Source organism: Heteronotia binoei, chromosome 2 (assembly GCF_032191835.1).
Source record: "Heteronotia binoei isolate CCM8104 ecotype False Entrance Well chromosome 2, APGP_CSIRO_Hbin_v1, whole genome shotgun sequence".
Lineage (NCBI taxonomy): Eukaryota > Metazoa > Chordata > Lepidosauria > Squamata > Gekkonidae > Heteronotia > Heteronotia binoei.
Genome location: NC_083224.1, coordinates 181,582,797 through 181,599,943, shown reverse-complemented (window position 1 = coordinate 181,599,943; position 17,147 = coordinate 181,582,797). Strand labels below are relative to the sequence as shown.

The 17,147-nt window shown below is 47.4% G+C and overlaps 1 protein-coding gene across 1 annotated transcript in view; it reads left to right on the top strand.

Moving 5' to 3' along the window:
• CACNA1E (calcium voltage-gated channel subunit alpha1 E) overlaps nucleotides 1–17,147 on the top strand; it is a 605,524-nt gene that overhangs the window by 166,114 nt on the left and 422,263 nt on the right. The gene's annotated exons all lie outside the window — the stretch shown is intronic.

Sequence of the window (17,147 nt, the reverse complement as noted above, 5' to 3'; positions counted from 1 at the left end):
CTCTTGAAAGTCCAATGTTCCAAATAGTAGACATTTCAAACACAGCAAGGCAAAAATAATATCACGACGGGGTCGTACTTAAACCCTCGTTTCACTTCTAAGAGCTTCTAGGAGCTGTGCATAATTATTATGAATAATTATTAAGCTACTGGGGTTAAAAGTTGTGAGGGAGAGGTTTTGCTACTGCATAAATCCGTTTGCTCTGGGACCATCCTTCCTGAGCGCAGACAAAAATATGTGAACCGGAGGCTAAAAAACTGTGAGCTAGCTCACACTAACTCAACTTAAAGGAAACACTGGGCGGGATATACATCCCCAAAAAAATTTTGAGCACAGTATTGCAGTTTGAATCGATACAGCTCACAGATTGACCACCTCCATGAGCAACAGACTCCAAAGGGATGTGTCTGGTGTCCAGATTGTGTAGCAATCCTACCTTGTCAGGTGTCTGATGCTCCCTGCCTCTCAGTCCTGGTAGTCCCAACCAGTGTTCCCTCTAAGCTGAGTTAGTGTGAGCTAGCTCACAGTTTTTTTAGCCTCTGGCTCCCACGCTTTCGTCTTAGCTCAAGAAGAATGGCCCCACAGCAAACTAATTTATGCAGAAGCTCAGAAGTTTAATGCCAGTAGTTCACAAAGTAGATTTTTTGCTCACAAGACTTCACAGCTTAGAGGGAGTATTGGTCCCAACCTGTGTCATCAACAAAAGGAGATGCCTACAGCATCAGGCTTGCTCCCGTGGTTCGTCTTTTGTTCTGGCCTGAAATTTGCTAGGAAGGAAACAATGGTACATGGCAAGTGCAAAGAACTCTCACAGTAAAAAGCAGCTTCTTCTATCTTTCTTGTGAAGCTTTCAAGCCAAACTATCTAGCCTGTTTCTGATTTTTGCCCTTATCTTTTTTTCTTCCTGGAGACTCTGAAAAAGGGGCTAAAACCCTGAAACTTCCACTGATACCCAAGCAGCCTGAATTTTACTATTAAGGAGTTGTGCCTGAGTTAAGACGTATATATAATTTATGTTGTTCTAAAATGGGGGGAGGGATGAGAAAAAATTGAGAATTAAATGGGAGGGGGGAGGAAACAAAATTCATGTTGAAGGCAGCATTCCTTCACTTTCTAGCTAGGCAAACACATCTGATACCCAGGGGATCTGTCTTACAGCAAAAGTGCCAGTGAAATGCTTGTTTCCCCTCTTTTAAGCCAGCGTTAATTGCTTACAGGTTTTCGGGAAAGGGAGGAGGGGAAAAAAACAGAAACAAACAGAAGCCAAAATAGGCCAATGGCTCCAGTCCAAAAAAATTCCTGTATTCTGTTCTCTGCTGGAAGTATTACTGGCAGTGGATGGGGAAAGGGGAAACGAGTCTGCCATTTACTAAGAAGGAGCCTTTGGCTCTCATGAAATCCTGGAGGAGAGCCAGTTTGGTGTAGCGGTTAAGTGCGCGGACTCTTATCCAGGAGAACTGGGTTTGATTCCCCACTCCTTCGCATGCACCTGCTGATGTAACCTTGAGTCAGTCACAAGTTCTCACGAAGTTGTCCTTGAAAAGGCAGCTTCTGTGAGAGCTCTCTCAGCCTCACCTGCCTCACAGGGTGTCTGTTGTGGGGGAGGAAGGTAAAGGAGATTGTAAGCCGCTCTGAGACTCTGAGATTCAGAGTGAAGGGTGGGATATAAATCCAATATTATCTTCTCCTCCTCCTTCTTTCATGTTTGGTGACAACTCACAGCTTTGCTTGGAAGCTAAGCAGGGTCAGGGCTGGTTAGTGCTTGGATTGGAGACCACCAAGGAAGTGTGGGATTGCTGTGCAGAGGAAGGCAACAGCAAGCCACCTCTGCTCATCTCTTGCTTTGAAAACTCCATGTTCCTAGGGTTGCCATGAATTGGCTGAGACCTGACAGCACACAATTATTCATCAGCTTGATGTGCTCCAGCTCCAAACAACAGTGACCAAAAATTAGGAACAGGGCGAGGCTGATTGGCTGTGCTGATGTTCCAGCAAGACTTGTAAACCCCTCACTGTTATTTAAATCCTCCGTCTCTCCTTATTCTCATGTTTTCCTGGCAAGAAGAATCAAAAGCCATTGGATCAGCCAACCAACACAATAGTCGCCATCCTATGTAGCGATGCCCTTCATTTTGGTAATAGTTGGTGTCGTCCAGTGGATTACGTGGGTCTGCCTGCAGTGATACTGCTTGGGACTAGGATCTCAGAATCCTGAGAGGTCCAGAGGCTCCTCTTACATTGTGGGCTGAGCGGCACATGGGTGCAGAGGTGGTCAGATGAGCAGTGTCCTGTATCATCTGATTGTTTACATAGCAGGTTCAGGGCTTTTTTTGAGCAGGAATGCACAGGAACACAGTTCCGGCAAGCTTGGCATCAGTGGACGTGGCCTAATATGCCAATGAGTTCCTGCTGAGCCCTGTGTAGAATGATGGTGATGCCAGAGGGTGTGGCCTAATATGCCAATGAGGTCCTGCTGAGCCCTGTGTAGAATGATGGTGATGTCAGAGGGTGTGGCCTAATATGCAAATGAGTTTCTTCTGGGCTCTGTGTGGACTGATGGTGATGCCAGAGGGTGTGGCCTGATATGCCAATGAGTTTCTTCTGGGCTCTGTGTAGACTGATGGTGATGTCCGAGGGTGTGGCCTGATATGCCAATGAGTTCCTGCTGGGCTCTGTGTAGAATGATGGTCATGTCAGAGGGTGTGGCCTAATATGCCAATGACTTTCTTCTGGGCTCTATGTAGACTGATGGTGATGTCAGAGGGTGTGGCCTGATATGCCAATGAGTTCCTGCTGTAGAAAAAGCCCTGGTCAGGTTTGAAGCAGTTTGTCACCACTGAGGGGAATTTGGCCTGACACGCATCCATACTGGAGAAAAGCCTTCAGAGAGTGAAATGTTAGTGGAGGGCAAGGTAGAGACACCCTCAGCACGTCTGCTTGACCCTGCCAAGTAGTTGTAGTGAGAAAAGTGTTGTTCCGTGGCTTGTCCCTGTGTGAATTTACCTACTGCATGATGAGAATAAAAATGGCCACTGTGTGTTGCTGGTCATCACAAACCACCAGGATCACCAGGTCTTCCACTATGGCAGGAAACCTCCTGCCAGCAATCTTCCCTTCTCACGACTGCTCAGATTGGCAGCAGAAGGATTTTTTAAAAAATCATGCCATGGTGACATTACCAAAGAAAACCTGACGGTAACACCAGTCCTCTCTAGGAATCACTGGACTCTATTGATTTACCACGGAGTTTCTAGCACTTCTGGGTTTTCCCCTGGAAGTGACATCATGCTGTTGCCAAGCTTTGCCTGCAAGCTAGCCTTATTGGTCATTTGTCAACCTCTAAATTGTTTTTATTGAGGGAGGAAGATGTCATTGACCTTCTAACAGACAGGAAGGGCACGGAGAAAACATTTGCTCTGCATTGATCAACATCTCCCTCAGATGTAGGAAATCTGGTCATTCTGTCTTGTGGCAGGCGCTTGCTTCCCCAGCCAAAGCAGGCCTTTTAAGTGGAAACCTGGCTTTGTTTCAACGCATGCCATGCTGAGCTGGCATGATTTATTCGTTCTCGAGCGGACCTCCCTAACCCTGTAATTCATCTCCCTGGGGCTCCTTCCTTCATTAAGCTAAACAAATCCTCACCCCGTGATTTTGACCTCAGAGCACATTGACACCACAAACATATATATCCGTTTCCTAACACTTTAGCCTTCCTATCTCTCCCTTCCCCTCCTTGAATCCTGAAAATTGTAGTTTGGCGAAGGGATGACTCTCTGTTAGCAATCCCTGGCCCACCCCGGACTGCCAGTTCCAGGGCTCCCTGCGGAGAAGGAATAATTCTTAAGCCAATTTAAAGTCAGGATGCAGCAAGGTTAAATCTCAGGAGGGGCAGGGTTTAGTTCCCCTTACCCACACATTCTATTATTGTCTAAAAATAGTTAGGGGACCCTGAAAAAGGGGGAAAACTCACATGCAGAGCTGGCTCTAGACCAAGGGTGGGCAAATTGTGGCTTAGGAGCCACATGTAGTTCTTTCACACATATTATGTGGCTCTCCAAGCCCCCACTGCCCCATTGACCAGCTTGGAGGAGGCATTTCTCTCTTTAAATCACTTCTCCAAGCCAGCCAGCGCCTTGGAGAATGCATTTAAAGTTGCTTTCTTTCCACCTCTCCTTTCTTTCCTTCCTTCTCTCAAACATCTGATGTTCATGTCTTTTGGCTCTCAAAAATCAGACTTTATTCTATATAGCACTTACGTTAAGCAAGTTTGTCTACCCCTGCTCTAGACAGTCTGGCACCCTAGGCAAGGCTAACCTTTGGCACCTGCACTAATGACATCACTGAGTCACATGGGGGCGCCCAATTTTGTGCTCCCAAAAGGCTGGGGCCCAAGGCAGTCACCTAGTTTGCCTAGTGGCAGAGCCGACCCCGCTCACAGGCCAATTCTTGCCACCCTATTCCTGTCCTGTAGGTGAGAATTTCAATTTCTATAAGCTTTTGCTACCTGCCTGTGTGATCTAGTTTCATGTGGGTAGCCATGTTGGCCTGAAGCGGCAGAACAAAGTTTGAGTTTGTCCCGTGGCACCTTTAAGACCAACAGAGCTTAAGACCAGCAAAGGTGCCACTGGACTCAGTCTTTGTTCTGGGTGGTCTAGTGTCAGACTAGAATCTGTGGGTCCTATGTTCAAATTCCTACCCTGCTGTGGCTGCTCGCTGGGTGACTTTAAGCCAGTCACCCTTCTTTCTACACCAGATGACTTTTAGCACTGCAAATGTTGGAAGGACAAAGGTGAATTCACATATACTGCAACCTTCCTCCTCCCTCCCTGGGTGATATATCACGGGGGTGGCCAAACTTGCGTAATGTAAGAGCCACAAAGAATAAACGTCAGATGTTTGAGAGCCACAAAACATTAACATGAGATGTTTGAGAGCCGTAAGACATGAATGTTAAATGTTGGAGAGCAGGAAAGAAATAAGGCAAATAGATGGAGGGAGGAAGAGGTGGAAAGAAAGCAACTTTAACTTTAAATGCATTCTCCAAGGTACCAGATGGCTTGACTTGGAGAGGTGATTTAAAGAGAGAAATGCCTTCTCCAAGATGGGAGATGGGGTGGTGGGGGCTTCAAGAGCCACACAGTATGTGTGAAAAAGCCACGTGTCGCTCCCAAGCCACAGTTTGGCCACCTCTGATATATCAGGTACCAGTAAACAGGCAAATGCCTCATCTCAAAGATTAAGCTAGACAGGGTACAGGCAATCTTTTTTGGCCAGAGTACTGAAAAAGTCACATCTGCCTGTATAAAAGATAGATGTGGTGGCAATCAAGAGGGAGGGGAAAGTGCGGATCATGCTTAGCCAGTCATTCAGCATTTACTGTTATACAGATCAGATTTTCTTTTTGCATGAGAGTGAAGGATTGTCAATGCAATCCTAAACAGAGCCCCACCCTTCTAACCCCATGGGCTTTTGACGCGCATGCTCAGGAATGTGGTTGCAACAGGTGAAGACAGCATCTGGGTAATACCTGGTGCCAAAGATACTTTGTGAACAGTGTCTAAGAGCAACAGTTCTCAACCTTTTTGCCATGGTGGCCCACAAGTCGAAATGTACTAGGTGTGATGACCATCCATGGTTGGCCCAAGGCTTTTTTGGGTAACCTTGGCACCCATCTAATTCAGCACTCCATTTTCTACAGTAGCTAACCAGATGTTTTTGAAAAAACCAGTCAATGTGGCACAAAGGGCACAGCTGCCCTCCTGTGAACCCCAAGGGAGTGGCATTCTGGCAGACATTCCAGCCTTCGACCACCTGCTCCTTCTCCATTGCTCTCTGTAATCTCCCCTGAGATTCTAAGAAATTCACTGTTATAACCATCAGGACAAATGTCATTTGATCAACAAGCAGGGGTGGAATTCTAGGAGGAGCTCCTTTGTCTTCTGGTGTTATCTTGGATCACTTCGACGCGCTTAGTCTTGGGGAAGTCGACGAAGTCCTCTCAACTGTACGCCCTACAACTTGCGACCTTGACCCATGCCCTTCCTGGCTAATTAAATCCTGCCAGAGGGAGCTTAGATATCCTATACGGGATATCATAAATAGATCCCTCTTGGAAGGGCAATTTCCAACATCTTTGAAAGAGGCCATGGTCCGCCCTCTCCTAAAAAAGAGTACAGCAGACCCGGCCGAATTGGCAAATTACCGGCCGGTCTCGAACCTACCATTCTTAGGTAAGGTTATAGAGAGGGCAGTGGCGTTACAGCTGCAGAGTTTTTTGGATGACACTTCCGCCTTAGACCCTCACCAGTCCGGCTTCCGTCCGGGTTATGGGACGGAGACAGTGCTGGTCGCCTTGGTGGATGACCTCCAGCGGCATCTGGATCGAGGCGGCGTGGCGGTGCTGATATTGTTAGATCTGTCGGCCGCATTTGATACGGTTGATCATCAGTTACTGGCCCGCCGCCTCGCCGACACGGGGATTGGGGGATTGGCCTTACAGTGGCTTTCCTCCTTCCTCGAAGGACGGGGACAAAGGGTGGCCATTGGGGGGGAACGGTCCCGGAGGCACCCACTAGTATGTGGGGTCCCACAAGGGGCAGTTCTCTCCCCGATGTTATTTAACATCTATATGCGCCCCCTTGCCCAGATTGCCCGGAGGTTTGGACTTGGGTGCCATCAATATGCTGATGACACCCAACTCTATCTGCTAATGGATGGCCGGCCTGGCTCCGTCCCAGAAAGCCTGGACCTAGCATTGCAAGCCATGGCAGGCTGGCTCAGACTGAGTGGGCTGAAGTTGAATCCAACGAAGACAGAGGTCCTGTGCTTGGGTCGCGGTGCCTTGGGAGGGGAAATCCCCTTGCCAGTCCTTGACGGTGTGCAGCTTAAAGTGGCACACAGGGTCAAGAGCTTGGGGGTTCTTCTGGAGCCTTCATTATCAATGGAGGCACAGATAGCGGCCGCTGCCAAGTCCGCGTTCTTTCATCTTCGTCGGGCGAGGCAGTTGGCCCCCTTCCTGGAGCGCCGTGACCTAGCAACAGTGATCCATGCTACGGTCACCTCGAGACTGGACTACTGCAATGCCCTCTACATGGGGCTGCCCTTGTGCCGAATTCGGCGGCTGCAGCTGGTGCAGAACGCGGCGGCCAGGCTGTTGTTGGGGCTCCCAAGGTGGGAGCACATACAGCCAGGGCTGCGCGGACTGCACTGGTTGCCGGTGGCATACCGAGTTCGCTACAAGGTGCTGGTTATCACCTTTAAAGCCCTATATGGCCGGGGACCTACCTACCTAAGGGACCGTCTCTCCCCATATGAGCCCCAGAGGGCACTGAGGTCATCTGGGAAAAACCAGCTGAATATCCCTGGGCCAAGGGAGGCCAGACTGAAAGCCACCCGGGATCGGGCCTTCTCTATTACTGCTCCACTACTGTGGAACCAACTTCCTGAGGAGGTGAGGGCCATACGATGTTTAGAGGGATTCCGTAGGGCCTGTAAGACCCACCTTTTCAGGATGGCCTTCAACTAGCGAAAATTAGTGGAAAACTGTGACAAAACTAGATATGCTGCTAGAAATGCTTTTACTCTTGAAATGTTTTTACTGCTGAAATTTATTGAAATCTGTTATAACGCCATATTATTATGTGAATTTTAATATTTTGTAATTGTTTTAACCGTGTTTTATAATTGCAACTGTTGTAATGTGTGTTTTATGCTGTGAGCCGCCCTGAGCCTGCTTCGGCGGGGAGGGCGGGATAGAAATAAAAAATTATTATTATTATATTATTATATTAGGCCACACACCTCTGATGTAGCCAATCCTCCAAGAGCTTACAAAAACGGTAACAGGTCATGACCTGTTAGACTTATATTGGGACCTGATAAATCTGGAACTGTTTTGCTTAACCCTTTTCTGTGTTGCTCCTATACATTTATAAGTATTTTAAGAACCAAGAACTAAAATACAAACTTGTTTAGGGTTATTATTCTATAACACTGTCCCTCAGACACCCCCTCCAAATAGAATTATCTGTAACTGTAATCCATTGGTTGTATTGTGTGCTGTCATACATTAATTGTTTTTGCTATTACTGTACAGTTATTTTTAACTGTTTTATCATGCTCTAACATGCCCTGAGACCTGCAGTGAAGAGAAGGAGCGGGATAGAACTAGAAATAAATGGGGCCTTTTTTTGTAGCAGGACCTCCTTTGCATATCAGGCCACACTCCACTGATGTAGCCAATCCTCCAAGAGCTTACATGGGCCTTCATAGAGGGTCTACTGTAAGCTCCAGGAGGATTGGCTACATTAGTGGAGTGTGGCCTAATATGCAAAGGAGTTCCTGCTACAAAAAAGCCCTGGGAATAAATAAGTGATACAAGATTCTTGCATTTTATTGTGGTGAGGGGGCAGGGAGTGGGGAATTACCTTGCAAGCGGGTCCTGAAAGGCAGAGTGAGCTTGGAAGCAGATCCTGCTTCAGAAACTTTCAGAACTGTTGGCCTAGGAAGCAAGGGGAGACCAGTTGAGTCAGAGATATTTTACTCCTGCTGCAAAGAAATGCCTTCTTGGCAGAAACCACATTGTCCCCTCTCTCCAAATCATAGTTTTCACCAGGGCTCTTTTTGTAGAAAAAGCCCAGCAGGAACTTACTTGCATATTAGGCCACATCCCCTGACATCACAATTGTTTCACACAGGGCTTTTTGCAGAAAAAGCTCAGCAGGAACTCATTTGCATATCAGGCCACACCCCCTGACACAAAGCCAGCTGGAACTGTGTTCCTTTTCGTTCCTGCTCAAAAAAAGCCCTGGTTTTCACCTTTCTGCCTCCCTTGGCTCAGATTGGCTTGTTTGCAGGGATAAGGAATCATAACTCAGCCACGTCATCCTCAGAATTTTTACAACATATGGCTGCATTGTTCTGATTTCCAAGACAAGACCTATTATAAGACTGTTGGAAGCCCTAAGTGGATGCATCTTTTTAGCTGGATTTCTGTTTTGGCTTCTGCATATCCCATATTCATTTTACCAGGAAAACTGCCAGGCAGGCACAAGAGACGTTACACATCTTGTTAAATGCAGCCGCTGGGAATTAGGAGTTCTGTATTCCTCTCCGTCTTGAATAGGGAGAAGCCCAGCTTTTCTTCTTCCTTAACCTTCATTGGAAGTATTTTTGACATATGCACAGGTTCTAAGAACTCAAAGATAGTAACAGATGGATTCATTTTGCTGTTTCTGTGATTGGAGCTGCTAGTAGAAGGGGGGAGTCTCTAAGAGCTGATATTATTTCAAAAGACAAGGTGCTTGAGGAGAGGGAAATTGAGAGCAGAGAAGCAGCATGTCTCTGTGGGTTTTGCAGCCTTCTGGCAACCCTGGCAGGGTTTCAAGGCAAGAGATGTTCAAAGGTGGTTTGCTGCTGCCTGCCTTCTGAGTCGCAATCCCAGACTTCCCTGGTGGTCTCCCATCCAAGTATCAACCAGGGCTAGGGTTGGCAAGTCCCCTGCGTTCTGGTACCTATTGTACCATAGAGTTTTCCCTCTCAAATTGCTAGAGCGTCTGGGAAAACCATAGAGTTTTCCTGGAAACGCCTAGAGTGGCCGCTGTGCGACGTCTCTGGCACAATGACGTCACTTCCGGGTGACGTCATTGCACCAGCGACGTAGATGGAGGTTCCTCTCGCCAGCCCAATGTGGGGGCGGTTTGGCTTAGCTTCCAAGATCCTGCTTAGCTTCCAAGATCTGATGAGATCGGATTAGGGTTGTCAAATCCACTTCAAGAAATATCTGGGGATTTCGGGGGTGGAGCCGGGAGTCATTGGGGTGGAGCCAGGAGCAACGTTGTGACAAGCATTATTGAACTCCAAAGGGAGTTCTGGCCATCACATTTAATGGGACCGCACTAACGGAGAGAAGGCATTTAGATGGTGTGCAGGCAGCAGTGGGAAATATTAGAGACTCTGAATTGACTTGGGCACTAAGCAGCAACCAATGAGCAGTCTTGGCGCGAAACTTGACTGCTGTGATTCGGCATGGGAATCGGGGTGGGGTGAGTGTTTCATTTGCAGCCCCACCATTTTGTCTTGTTATGTGGATACCAATAAAGCATGTTCTTGTATGAACTCCAACACATCGAACCCAGTATTTAACAAGGGCTGACTCTGCTTAGCTTCCAAGCTCTGATGAGGTTGGGCTAGCCTAGGCTGTCCAGGCCAGGGCAGTGTTGGGGGAATTTGGGGTTTGATTTCTGTTTTGGCTTCTGAGCGCCCCGTATTCATTTCCCTGGGAAGATTGCCAGACTCTTTCCTGACAGTCTGCAGTACCTCCGCTGCAAATTCTGCCTCAAGGTTTTCAAAACATGTCTTTGCACTCAAAGGCACATTTTTGAACACCAGGTTCTGAGGCGGTGATTGGAAAGATCCAATTACATCTTCGTTCCTCCTACAGCTGAGACTGGTCTTCTGAAGAAAGTAGCTGCTCCTCAATGCTTGCCTTTCCCAGCATGTTTAACCTGCCTGGCTGGAATCAGGGACTCCCATGATTTGACCCCACGTTCTCATGCTTACAGCTTAGCAAGCAAGCTTCCTTGTGCGGGTGTGCTTAGGTCTCTGAGTCCTCTATACAGGGCATTGCTGGGGTACTGACGTGCACTTGAAGGGCTCTGTTAGAGTTGCCAGGTCCTGCCTTGCAGCCAGCAGAGGGGTCCTGGGTCCTTTCCAGGATCTTCTATAGCATTGATAGCAGGGCTTTTTTGGAGCAGAGACTCCTTGAAGTGAAGTGGCCAAATTTGCGGATGACACTAAATTGTTCAGGGTGGTGAGAACCAGAGAGGATTGTGAGGAACTCCAAAGGGATCTGTTGAGGCTGGGTGAGTGGGCGTCAACGTGGCAGATGCGGTTCAGTGTGGCCAAGTGCAAAGTAATGCACATTGGGGCCAAGAATCCCAGCTACAAATACAAGTTGATGGGGTGTGAACTGGCAGAGACAGACCAAGAGAGAGATCTTGGGGTCATGGTAGATAATTCACTGAAAATGTCAAGACAGTGTGCGTTTGCAATAAAAAAGGCCAACGCCATGCTGGGAATTATTAGGAAAGGAATTGAAAACAAATCAGCCAGTATCATAATGCCTCTGTATAAATCGATGGTGCGGTCTCATTTGGAGTACTGTGTGCAGTTCTGGTCGCCGCACCTCAAAAAGGATATTATAGCATTGGAGAAAGTTCAGAAAAGGGCAACTAAAATGATTAAAGGGCTGGAACACCTTCCCTATGAAGAAAGGTTGAAACGCTTAGGGCTCTTTAGCTTGGAGAAACGTCGACTGAGGGGTGACATGATAGAAGTTTACAAGATAATGCATGGGATGGAGAAAGTAGAGAAAGAAGTACTTTTCTCCCTTTCTCACAATACAAGAACTCGTGGGCATTCGATGAAATTGCTGAGCAGACAGGTTAAAACGGATAAAAGGAAGTACTTCTTCACCCAAAGGGTGATTAACATGTGGAATTCACTGCCACAGGAGGTGGTGGCGTCCACAAGCATAGCCACCTTCAAGAAGGGGTTAGATAAAAATATGGAGCAGAGGTCCATCAGTGGCTATTAGCCACAGTGTTTGTGTGTGTGTGTGTGTGTGTATATATATACAGTCCATCCAGTCCAACATTCTGTGTCACACATCGGCCAAATATATGTGTGACACAGAATGTTGGACTGGATGGGCCATTGGCCTGATCTAACATGGCTTCTCTTATGTTCTTATGTTCCTTTACCTATTAGGCCACACACCCCTGATGTAGCCAATCCTCCAAGAACTTACAAGGCTCTCAGTACAGGGCCTACTGTAAGCTCCAGGAGGATTGGCCTGGTCACTTTTTGTTGCATGTGAATATGACTTATTTTAACTTTAAAATAACAACAAAACATTATTAATGGTTATCCTAGGGTTGCCAAGTCCAATTCAAGAAATATCTGGGGACTTTGGGGGTGGAGCCAGGAACTAGGGTGTGACAAGCATAATTGAACTCCAAAGGGAGTTCCGGCCATCACATTTAAAGGGACAGCACACCTTTTAAAATGTCTTCCTTCCATAGGAAATAATGAAGGATAGGGGCACCTTCTTTTGGGGCTCATAGAATTGGACCCCCTGGTCCAATCGTTTTGAACCTTGGGAGGTACTTTGGGGAGAGGTACTAGATACTATACTGAAAATTTGGTGCCTTTACCTCAAAAAACAGCTCCCCCAGAGCCCCCGAAACCTCCAGATCAATTCCCCATTATACCCTATGAGAATCGATCTCCACATAGGGATAAATGAAGTGCTCAGCAGACGTTCCTCCCCTCCCCCACCCCATTTTCTGGCGACTCTGAAGTGAGGGCTTGGCCTCTCTACTCACGAGTTGCAGCCAACTTCTTCCAAGTAACACAGACACCCCATCCCAAGAGGAAGCCTTTCCAATGGGAGACTGGAGCCTCCAGAGGGGGAAAAAAATCACATGGTGGCTTTGGGGGCAGGGCTTCCCTCCGCCGGCCAGCTGACTGGGGGTGGGAAGGAGACTGGGAAAGCAGAAGAACCCCCGCTGGGACCTGGGGGTTAGCAAGCCTAGGTTATCCACAATTATAAACATCTATGGTGCTTTACATATTTTTCCATGGGGGCTTTTTTCCATGTGGACTTCTTTCCATGAGGACATGTTTCCATATTGGCTTTTTTCCTGTGAGCATTTATATCCATGGGCTTTTTTCCTTTGTGCTTTTTTCCGGTTACCAGCTACATCAGGGGTGTGTGGGGCGTGTGGCCTAATATGTAAAGGAGTTCTAGCTACAAAAAAAGCCCTGACAGGCAGCAGGATGCCAGAACTCAGAAATGACATCATCACATTGCTGATGTCAGCAATGGTGGCGACGCTCTAGTTTTTGGGCAAAACTCTATGGCTTATAGCTGGTTTTATCATAGAGTTTTGCTCAAAAACTAGAGCACCACCGTGCAACATGGGTGACATGATTGTGTCACTTCCAGGTGACAGCACCACATCGCCTTTTGCGCCAGTTGGGGGTAGGATTTCCTTGAAGATTTCAAAACACTTCTTGGTGCTTGAAGACACATATTGAACACCAGGCTCTGAGGCAGGTGATTGGAAAGATCCAATTACATCTTCGTTCCTCCACATCTGAGACTGGTCTTCTGAAGGGAGTAGCAAAAATGGGGGCATGGTCTTCTGAAGGGAGTAGCAAAAATGGGGCAGGAGTCTGGCAACCCTAGGCTCTGCTTATCTTTGGCAGCATGTCAAGGAAGTACTGCTAGCTCATTACAAACTTTTGTTGTTGTTCAGTTGCACAGTCACATCTGACTCTTTGCGACCCCATGGACAAAGTCACGCCAGGCCCTCCTATCTTCCACCATCCTCCGAAGTCTGCTCAAATCTGTGTTTGTTACATCAGCAACACTGTCCAGCCAGCTCATCTCTTGCCGTTCCCTTCTTCTTTTGCCTTCTGTCTTTCCTAGCATCAGGATTTTCTCCAGGGAGTGCTCCCTTCTCATTTGGTGGCCAAAGAATTTGAGCTTCAGCATCAGCATCTGACCTTCCAGGGAGCAGTCTGGGTTGATTTCCCTTAGGACTGACTGGTTTGATCTTCTTGCAGTCCAAGGGACTCTCAAGATTCTTCTCCAGCACCACAGCTCAAAAGCATTTATTCTTTTGCGCTCGGCCTTCCTTATGGTCCAGCTCTCACAGCCATACATTACTACTGGGAATACCATCGCTTTGACTATACGGACTTTTGTTGGCAGGGTGATATCTCTACTTTTTATCATACTGCCCGGGTTCGCCATAGCTGTCCTCCCAAGGAACAAACGTCTTTTAATTTCATGGCTACAGTCACCATCTGCAGTGCTCTTGGATCCCGGAAAAGTGAAGTCTGTCACTACTTCCATGTCTTCCCCTTCTATTTGCCATGGTGTGATGGGGCCGGATGCCATGATCTTAGTTTTTTTGATGTTGAGTTTCAAGCCTACTTTTGTGCTCTCCTCTTTCATCCTCAGCAAGAGGTTCTTTAGGTCCTCCTCACTTTCTGCCATTAGAGTGGTGTCATCTGCATATCTAAGGTTGTTGATGTTTTCCCCAACAATCTTAATTCCGGCTTGTGCTTCATCCATTACAAACTAGCACTGGCGTTATCTTGAAGCCTGTTAAGATTGTGTGACTCTTAAGGACTTAACATGTGCAGGATCATAAGAGTCCCATGAGAGTTCTATGACTGTCCCACAAGATAAGTGAGCCCTTGTGAAAACATAAGAGAAGAAGAAGAGACTCAGAGTGGCTTACAATCTCCTATATCTTCTCCCCCCATAACAGACACCCCGACAGACACAGCATAAGAGAAGCCATGTTGGATCAGGCCAATGGCCCACCCAGTCCAACACTCTGTGTCACACAGTGGCCAAAAAACCAGAGGCCATCAGGAGGTCCACCAGTGGGGCCAGGACACTCGAAATCCTCCCACTGTTGCCCCCACCAAGCACCAAGAATACAGAGCATCACCGCCCCAGACAGAGAGTTCTATCAATACTCTGTGGCTAAACCGAGAGGAGGTTTGGAGAAGGTCTGCTCCTTCACATTTTTGCCATGACTAATTTAATTGTTTGAGAGATTGGTTCATCCTCACATTAATGACCCTGACAACTCAAACTGGCACTTTACAGTCAATCTCCTCCTACACAGCCTGCCGCAAAGTGGAACTCTGTGGCAGGTAATATTAACAACAACAATAATAATCATATTTTGCAGCATTCGAAAGCACTTTTCACTGAGACAATTCCGCCCCCCCCCTCCCCACCGCCTACCCTAAAGCAACAATTGAGCTGCCAATAGCAAAAGGCGACAGGTCGGTCTTTTCAGCAGGCCGTGTTGGAGGGCTTAGTTGGCTGCACGAAGAACCTCTCGAATGGCATCGGCATGGGAGGAAGGTGGCTGCAAACTGGTACTGTTGTTCAGATAGCAATGAGCCAAGCCTGGCTCAGGGATTGTTTTCTACTGCTGCTCTGCCCAGAGGCTGATAAGATGGAGATCTTGGAACCACCAGGGCAGAAGAGTCTTTGAACAGATAGTCCTGTGTTTGAAATCATTTGTGGGTGTGGGTGTGGGTGTTAAGTGCCATCAAGTCGCTACCAATTTATGTCAGTCCTGTGAATTAATGACCTCCAGAGCTTCCTGTCATTAACAGCTTTGCTCAGGTTTGCAAACGAAAAGCCATGGTTTCCTCGATTGAGTCAATCCATCTCATGTTGGGTCTTCTTCTTTTCCTACTGCCTTCAACTTTTCCTAGGATTGTTGTCTTTCCCAGAAATGATTTAACCGAATCCAGATTATTTTTTTTTTAAATGTGTGTGTTTGGGTGTATGCCTGGAAGTCATAACAACTTCTGCCAACCCCTACTGGGGCATGGAGGATGTTCAGAGAAGGAGCCTTCCTCTGCCTCCCACTCCTGGTATTCCAAGGAAGTCTCCCATCCAAGTACTTGCCAGGGTTGGCCCTGCTTAGCCTACCCAGCTTGCCTGGGCTATGCAGATCAGGGCTTAATTCAGAGTTTTTTCAAAAAAATGTCCTTGTTGTGCTTTGATTCCACGATCCCTCCTTTCGTCCAAGGATCTCCTGTTTAGCTATCCCTTTTAGCCTTGTAACAGCTCTGTAAGGTTAAGTTAGGCTTGGAGATGGTGACTTGCATAAAGAATATCTGATTAGCTTCATGTCTTAACCAAAAATTCCAGCCCTTGTCTTCCTGCTCTTACCTGCTACACAACACCGGCTTCCTGGCAAACTCTGGAACTTCAGAGGCTGTTCTTTTTAATAATAAGGAACTCAAACCAGAAGGGAGACAGCTGCCAGTGGGCTTGGCTCTTTTCCTTGTCGCTTGTCGCTTCCAAACAGCTTTATTAGAATGTTTTGCTGCACTGCCCACCAGAATTGAAGGCCTGCATTTCTGTTTACTGCGAATCTGTGTCTTTCTGTGTTTGTGTATGTGTGGGCAACGAATGTTCACTGACCAGTGACAAAAAGGAATGTTTCAGAGGGTAGCCATGTTGATTTGCTTTAGAACAGGTAGATTCTAGCCCAGTAACACCTTCAAGACCAACATGGGTTTCAGGGGATAAGCCTTCGGGAGTCAAAGCTTCCTTCCTAAGGAAAGGAAAGTTCCCCTGTGCAAGCACCAGTCGTTTCCGACTCTGGGGTGACGTTGATTTCACAACGTTTTCATGGCAGACTTTTTATGGGGTGGTTTGCCATTGCCTTCCCCAGTCATCTACACTTTACCCCCAGCAAGCTGGGTGTTTATTTAACCGACCTCGGAAGGATGGAAGGTTGAGTCAAACTTGGGCCGGCTATCTGAATCCAGCTTCCGCCGGAATCGAACTCAGGTCGTGAGCAGAGAGTTCAGACCACAGTACTGCTGCTTTACCACTCTGCGCCACGGGGCTGCTCTTTCCTTCCTAAGACAGGAGTAGAAATGGAGATCTCCGAGTGCTTTTATTCTAGTCAGAAGGTGTTGTAAAGAATTCTTGTATAACCAGAAGGTGTTGTATAGAATTTTTGTAAAGGATGCAGAGGTCCAATGCATATTGTAATCAGTTTGATTGGAGAAGAGAGGAAATGCTGGGGGGGGGGGGGACAGAAAATTAGCATCTGTAGTGAGTAGGGCTGGCAAGCTCCCACTGGGGACAGGGGATAAGAACATAAGAACATAAGAGAAGCCATGTTGGATCAGGCCAACGGCCCATCAAGTCCAACACTCTGTGTCACACAGTGGCAAAAAATGTTATATACACACATACACTGTGGCTAATAGCCACTGATGGACCTGTGCTCCATATTTTTATCTAAACCCCTCTTGAAGGTGGCTATACTTGTGGCCGCCACCACCTCCTGTGGCAGTGAATTCCACATGTTAATCACCCGGATACCCCGGTCTGGAGGGCCCCAGCCCACCGGCAGGGAGCAGGCCGCTGGGAGGTCCCTGCCCCCAAAGAGCCCCATCGCAGCATACTATCCCTGGCACAATGATGTCACTGAGAAGTGACATTATCATCTGGAAACGTCACGCTGGGATGCTCTAGGACTTGTGATAAAAACTCTATGGTACTCCATGGTCCCTTTGAAATT